The sequence below is a fragment of the Octodon degus genome, unplaced genomic scaffold, assembly GCF_000260255.1.
Source record: "Octodon degus isolate 3935 unplaced genomic scaffold, OctDeg1.0 scaffold00057, whole genome shotgun sequence".
Classification (NCBI taxonomy): Eukaryota; Metazoa; Chordata; class Mammalia; order Rodentia; family Octodontidae; genus Octodon; species Octodon degus.
The window spans coordinates 6,012,932-6,019,897 of record NW_004524633.1 but is presented as its reverse complement, the minus strand read 5'-3'; the positions used below and the strand labels follow the sequence as shown (position 1 = coordinate 6,019,897).

General features: G+C 55.0%; 1 protein-coding gene across 2 annotated transcripts in view; it reads left to right on the top strand.

Moving 5' to 3' along the window:
* The first annotated feature begins 2,778 nt into the window (after positions 1 to 2,778).
* The window catches only part of Gng12 (G protein subunit gamma 12), a 65,929-nt gene continuing 61,741 nt past the window's right edge, over positions 2,779 to 6,966 (top strand). Inside the window, exon 1 of one of the 2 annotated variants that reach the window (XM_004633987.2) lies at positions 2,779 to 2,882. The gene's annotated coding sequence lies outside the window, so the exon portion shown is untranslated. The remainder of the gene's footprint in view (positions 2,883 to 6,966) is intronic. The other variant, XM_023718280.1, reaches the window with a different exon arrangement.

Genomic DNA, 6,966 nt, shown 5'->3' with positions numbered 1-6,966 from the left:
TGCTGGGAACTTCTCTCCTGGTACCTGGGGCAGAGCTGATGCAGCCCCAGTCCCTATTGGGGAACCACTTCACCACTCGCCAGTCACCTAGGTGTGGAGGTGTGGAGACGCTGCAGGCCACCTAGGTGTGGAGGTGTGGAGACACTGCAGGCCAAAGCCCTGGCTTATGCTGACCCTCTGCGTTCCCAGGCCTCTTGCTGCAGCTAAAGCTCTTTCCATGTGGCTGTACTTAACACCCTCCTTCTCCTTCTTCCCCTCCTCTTCCTGCTCCTCCTCCTTCTCCTCCCCCTCAACTCCCCCTCCTACTCCTCCTGCTCTACGGCAACCCTCTGAGGCTCAGGGTGTGGGTCCTGCCGAGTCACAAACGCAGCTTGGGCAGTGCCTAGACCCTCTGGTTCCTACTTGAATCTAAGTTTCGTTATCGCAGGACTGATCAGAAACAGGCCTAAAGGAGAACTCAAAAGGAGATGGTCTAAGATCTGCAAGTGCCAGCCTCGCTGAATGCCCGGGCATGCGCTTAGGAAGTCTGAAGTGGTGTATGATTCTCCATCCGGGTCGGGCCTCACACATCGTGCTACAGGTCCTGCCAAGGGCACGTTCCCATGAAGAACTAGAGGGAAACGGGAAGTGGAACTAGAGAGGCTGAGAAGCCAAGGCCCCAGAGAGAGGGAGGAGCTGGGCCCGGCCATGGAGGAAGCTCTGTGGACGGCTCAGAGCCAAGCCAGAGGTGTCTCAATCTGGGGCAAAGGAGCTAGAATAGCGTTACCTGCGTGCTCGCCTGTCACCTCTCATCTGAAAGCCCGGTGTGAGGCCGGTGGACACTCATAAGGCACTCCCTGCTGTCCTCACACATCCTACAGTCGAAGGTGACACCGTGACACACAGGTGTGACAGGCAGCAGGCGCAGCCGAAACTGGGTGCCCCAAAACCGAGAAGGGTCCCAGGGGACATGGCCGAGCTGCCAGTGATGGCCGAAGCCAGGCAGGACTTGAACAGAACAGCACTCAGCAATGGAGCCACAAGGGTACCGAGTGTAAAGAGAGACAGAAGGGAATCCATCAAAGAACGCAGGCGAAAGGCAGGAGGAGCAGCAACCCGGACCTTAGGAAGCACCAGGATCTCGTGCAAGCACAGAATGGAGAGCTGTTCTGCGAGCCTGGGTCCCAGCTGTCACTCCCTGCCGAGGGCCTTCACTTCCCTGTGCCTCCTGGCCAGGGCTGGCAGGAGATTAGGAGGTTTCATGCATTCAAGGCACTTGCAGTCACATCTGCCCTGCAGGAAGCGCTGGTTAAACGTTAGCTCGCGCTATTCTCCAAGGGGCTCCTGGACACCCCTGTCCTACCCAGTGGACTCTCCTGTAACTGATGTCACATTTGCATGTAATCACAGACCCTCCCCGGTGTGGGTGACTTCCACCACCTAATACATACACATCTATGTGTTACAGTTAACATATGAGGGGCGGGGAGATAGCTCAGGGGCTTAAGTGCCTGCCTGAGAAGCACAAGGTCCTGAGTTTGGTCCCCCATACCAAATAAATGAATAAACAAATGGGATAATGACAGCACCCATATGAATTTTTTCAAAAATATTTTCCACCTGCTGTTGGTTGAATCTGAAGACTCAGAACCCAGAATCGAGACACCTCAGATAACATGCCCAACCGTGTCCTATTTTCAACTTGCTAGAGGCCATGAATTTCATACAAGATACACTGAAAATGACACATGAAAAAAAGTGAAGTAAAGAACAGAGGTGCTGGAGGGAAGGCCACGCTTCCACTGATCTCCACCCACGGGTTGCAAAGGCTGCGAAAGTCCCCAGGCTCCTCTTCAGCTGCGGGCAGCAGTTTCTGGCGGCAGTCTGCTATCATCCGCCGCGTGAGCCCCGGAGCTGGGCACGCTACAGAGAGGCTCGGCTGGGCGCCTCAGGGCGGCTCAGGGTGCAGCTCTGCCTGCCAGCCCAGCTCTCCAGAGGCTGGGTCGGGCAGGAAGCGGAGCCTGGCGGGCAGGCCATGGCCTGCGCTGCAGAGCGCGCGTGCAGGCTGCTGCAACCACAAGGCCGCTCACAGGCAGCCCACGCTGGGATAACCGAGCACTCTGCAGCAGGCCTGCAGCCCAGCTCCACCCCAGGGCCCCGACCCCAGGCCCACTCTGCCTCCAGCACCCTGCTTGTTCTTGCCTGTAACCAACCAGCCACCTAGGTCTCAGACCTGCAAACCAATTCAGCACAGCCCACCCCGGAAGTGTGCCGGGCAGGGAGATTTCTGGGTATCCACCTGCTGCGCCATCTGGAGCTTCTTGAAAGCCAGCCCCCATGCCCTTCCCGTGGGCTCGGGTGACCTCAGCATCTTTACTACCGTGCTGGCCCCCAAATAGGTGCTCAGTACCGTTTGTTGAATGACTTATGAGGAGAATGAAGCCTGGAAGTAAAAGTTGCTCTTCTGTCTAACCCATCCCCAAATCCATCCAGGAAAGACCATCCAAATCCAATTAAGTCCTAGGTGTTGGCCAAGTTCTGGGCCTCCAGAAATCTCAATCTCCTAGCTGGGGGTGGTGCTGTGGAGAGCTAGGCCGTCCTCACGGGTACACTTGTGGCCGCGGGTGCTTTCCGAGGCCCGGGACTGTGTTCCTCGGAAATCTCTAGAGGGGAGCCTCGCTTGGTGGGGGCCGGGAGTCGCGTCTGGGAGGCGGGGCTGGGGTCCCGGCCTTGAACGCCGCGTACTCCGGGCCTGGGGGCGGGGCGGGGCGACGGGGCGGGGCGGCGAGGCGGGGCCAGCGGATCGGATCCGGATCGGGATCTGGCTGAGAGGATCGGGATCCGGAGAGGCCCGGCCCGCAGAGACTGGCGGCGGCGAACGGCGACTAGTGGCCCCCAGACGAGTGAGTTTCGGCAGCCGGGATCGGGAGGAGCCCACAATCCGGGGATCCCCGTACTGGGCCCGGTCCGGCGCGACCCGCCACGCCCCCCCGCGCTGCCGCGATCGCGGGTGGAGGTGGAGGTCCGGGGCAGGCGGGTCCCCTCCGAGCACCCGGGCGGCCTCCTTTCCTTTCTACTTCGGCCGCCTCCGCTAAAGCGAAGGCGGAGACCGCGGTCGCCACAAGTGTCCGCGACCCTCGCCCACTCCCCTGCGGTTGTCCCTGCCCGGTGTCCCCGCCTGGGTGTCGCGCGCACTTGGCTTGGTCTCCTTGACTTCGGCGGGTGCTCCTGGGCTTGGGCTCGCGCGCGGCGGGAGAACTTCTGGGAAGACGCGGGCCTGCGCGCCGCCCTGGGCGGGTGTCAGGGTTGCGCACAAACAAGTGGCCACCACGGGCACCGCGAGCTGGGGGCCGGGCAGACCCGAGGGCGGCTCCCTCCGGTCCAGCTCCCGTCCGCAGCCTTCCTGCGCATGTTTCCCTGGGTCCCCCGCCCGGGTGGGGGCTCAAGAGCCCTGCCTGGGACCAGGAGGCCGCCCTGGGAGACGGGGAGGAGTGAGCCCTGCTAGTGCCAAACAAAACAGCCGCTTTCGAGTTGGGAGCTGGATCAGCTTGGCTGATCTAAACTGAAGTGCGACTGCAAGCAAGGCCTGGGCTGGCGCGCACAGAGTCTAAGCCAGCCGGCACGGGGGCCCTCAGGGACCCAAGGACTTGAAATCGAAGGTCCCAGCCAGATGCCCTGCTCCAAAGCCCTGCGAGCCGCGGCACGGGCCGGCACTAGATCGGTACAGAAACGCATGAAAACAGGAATCGCGTTTCACAAGACTGCAGAAATTAGTGCAAGGGCTTTCTGTGTAGGAACCTCCCATCTTACTTGAAAAACGAGCTCTTGGACCAGTCCTGCTGTCATTTGTCACGGTGGTGTGGCAGGGCGTGAGTGGAAGAACCTGAGCCACTAGCTAACACGGAGTGAGTTTTGTTTGTGTGTTACATGTCCCACAGTAGCAGGAAAACAGGTCAGGTGTAAAGTTATGTCATTTACCGGGCTGGACTTGCACGAGGTGGGTGTGCTCCTTGGATTTAGTTTTCCTTTCCACTCCAGCCTAATCTAGAAAGCTAAGTCAAGTAAATTTTTCTGAGCCCCAGCTTGGAAAAAGAAGCCCATGAACAGTGGTTCAGGTTGTGCACTTTGATGTTAGGCATCAAAAGTAATATTAGTTACTTCCTTTCTTTTAGTCTGATTTGTAAGCAGGGTAATGGTGGCTTAATCTAGCGTTTTAATGAAAGTGTGTTACATTGTCTTGGGGGAACACCTGGACTGGGTCTCTCCCACAGTAGCTGTGGAAAGTTGTTAGACATATTATTTATCTAGCCTGCCTGATCCCAGACTGCTGGATAAATTATAAATGGCAGCTTGAACATTAGGGAATGAAAGACAGGGCAGTTTAAAAAAAAAAATTTAAGTATTTGATTTATGATTTATGTACGATTCTAAATATGTCTGTGAATTGTTTTATATTCTGCCAATACACATGAATAATGACAATTTGTAATTTTTGCTTTTCGAGTCCTGACCAGGCAGTCTGAAATATTTCACTATCTTTTAAATTTAAAAGAGAAATTGTATCTCAAGCAGTTGTGTTTGTTGGCCTTGGCCAAGAGATGAAGCCAAGCACTAAAGTATTTGTCTTTCACTGAGTCTGATTTTAATTAAAGTACGAGCCGTGGGCCCGAGGGGAGTCGGTCATTCACTTGGCATCTGCGGGTGTCCGGGCCAGTAGATAAGCCCTGCGGAGCACAGGGATGGAGTGCGTCTGCTTTATTTTTAAACTTCGGTGAGAGTGGCACTCAGTTCATTCGGGGAATCTGCTCACCACGCCACTGACTCATTGCTAAAATTTGCAAAAATTTTTTAAAAACGCTTCCATCTTTAACACAAACCATTTCAAACATCTGTGTTATCTCTTTCCTCGTATTTTTTATTTTTTTGTTAATGCACGCTAGGCATTAACAAGTCCCGAGACTTGGACTCCTCAGAAAGCTAGCTTATGCCGCAGATGACTTCTGAGTTTTGCTAATTGTTCCACAGGGACCCAGAGCCCGTGGTGCGTAATGATTTAAAATAACTGTAAAGGGTGTAGTGTTCTTAGGAATTGCTCCTTGCCTGTGACGTGTGCTCTGCGGCAGGGCAGGCTTGACTGAAGAAATCATGGATGGGTTTTACCCCCGAGCTTGGAGCATCATGGCACAGCGACAGCCCTCGGCACAGGGTTCTGGGCGTGTAGACCTGGGCCTGCAGACGGAGGCCAGGTGACCTCGCCCCGGGCCTCCTCGGGAGCTGGGCGCAGTCAGTGAGTCAATCCAGGTGCAGCACTTGAGCCAGGCTCCTGGACACAGCCCTCAGTCCGCGCTCTGCGAACATTGACATGAAATCGCTTCTCTAAACCTTCCGTCATGAGCCTGGGGCTATTTTTATATCATGAAAATAGCTATGTGAAATTTTAACATTTCCCCCAAATCTAAAAAGGCTCAGCCATTTCAAAAGCCCTGCCAAACAGCACTTGCAAAGAGAACATGGGAATTAGGCAACGTCACGGTGTCTCTGAAATGTGCGAGGGATTCTGATATTAACATATTTAACAAATGAATCCTCCTAGATCTCAATTGCATTTTCCTTTCTTATTAGCAATTTAAAATCAGTAACACATGAAACCTGTTGTAGATTAATGGGAAGCCAGTGTGCAAGTTATAGTGCATTATTATAATTATAATTATTTAAAAGTTGTTAATGCATTTTAGAGTCCAGAGGAAATGTAGACAAATGGAAGAAGGAATTCATGTGGCCCCACCCTTCTTTCCCACCCCCCGTCCCGTGTGAGTACTGCACATAATAATGAATAATGTGTCTGGGCAGTAGTTCCTCCAAGCTAATTCTCGCTTACTAACATCCCCTCAGAGGATTTTGTCGTTGTCTGGGGGAGAGCACAGCCATGTTCCTGGCCTCGAAAGGCCCTCAGGTTCGATGCCAACACCTTTGCAATGAGTGCTAGCAGATAAGTTTCTCAGTTTCTTTACCCCACAGGAGCTGGGCACCCCACTTTTCCTCCAGGGAGGGCCCAGAGAGCATGAGCGGGGAGCTCGGGGCCGCAGTAGAGGGCAGCAGCATTGCTTGAAGCCGACTCCCCACCGAGGCCTCCATTTCCTGCCAAGTCTCTTGAAAATCATCCCTAGTGTCGAGTAAATGTTTGGTTTTTTATGTCGTTTTATTGGGTATCATAAAAGTGCTTAGCTGTGAGCACCTGGCTACCATCCTGAAACGAGAAAGGTTTTTGTCTTCTTCTAATGGCTTCACATGCAAGGGATGGCTGCACATGAAGCCGAGGGTGCAGACCTGCGTTGCGGACTTCCCCTCTCCAGCAGGGATGAGTCGCTACAAGGACTTTTTCTTGGTTTCTCTAGAAGTCAGTCAGTAGCCGGGAACCTACTTCGCTTTTCAGGTGTGTTGGTTGCTAAGCTGTGACTGTGTTCCGGGTACTATAGAACGGTTTCCCATCGCCCCGCAGGCCGGGTTTCGTGTTGGACCCAGGATCCCCATGGAGGACTCTGCAGAAAGCTGCCAGAAGCTTTTGCGATTGCAGCACTCACACTGGGTGCGCCGGTGGCTGTGTGCGCCAGTGGCTGTGTGCACCCGGTCCTGTGTGCGCCTGCGCCAGTGTGCATCTGATCCTGTGTGCACCTGCACCAGTGTGCACCTGGTCCTGTGTGCACCTGCACCAGTGTGCGCCTGGTCCTGTGTGCACCTGCACCAGTGTGCGCCTGGTCCTGTGTGCACCTGCACCAGTGTGTGCCTGGTCCTGTGTGCACCTGCACCAGTGTGCACCTGGGCCAGTGTGCACCTGGTCCTGTGTGCACCTGCACCAGTGTGCACCTGGTCCTGTGTGCACCTGCACCAGTGTGCGCCTGGTCCTGTGTGCACCTGGTCCTGTGTGCGCCTGCACCAGTGTGCATCTGATCCTGTGTGCGCCTGGTCCTGTGTGCACCTGGTCCTGTG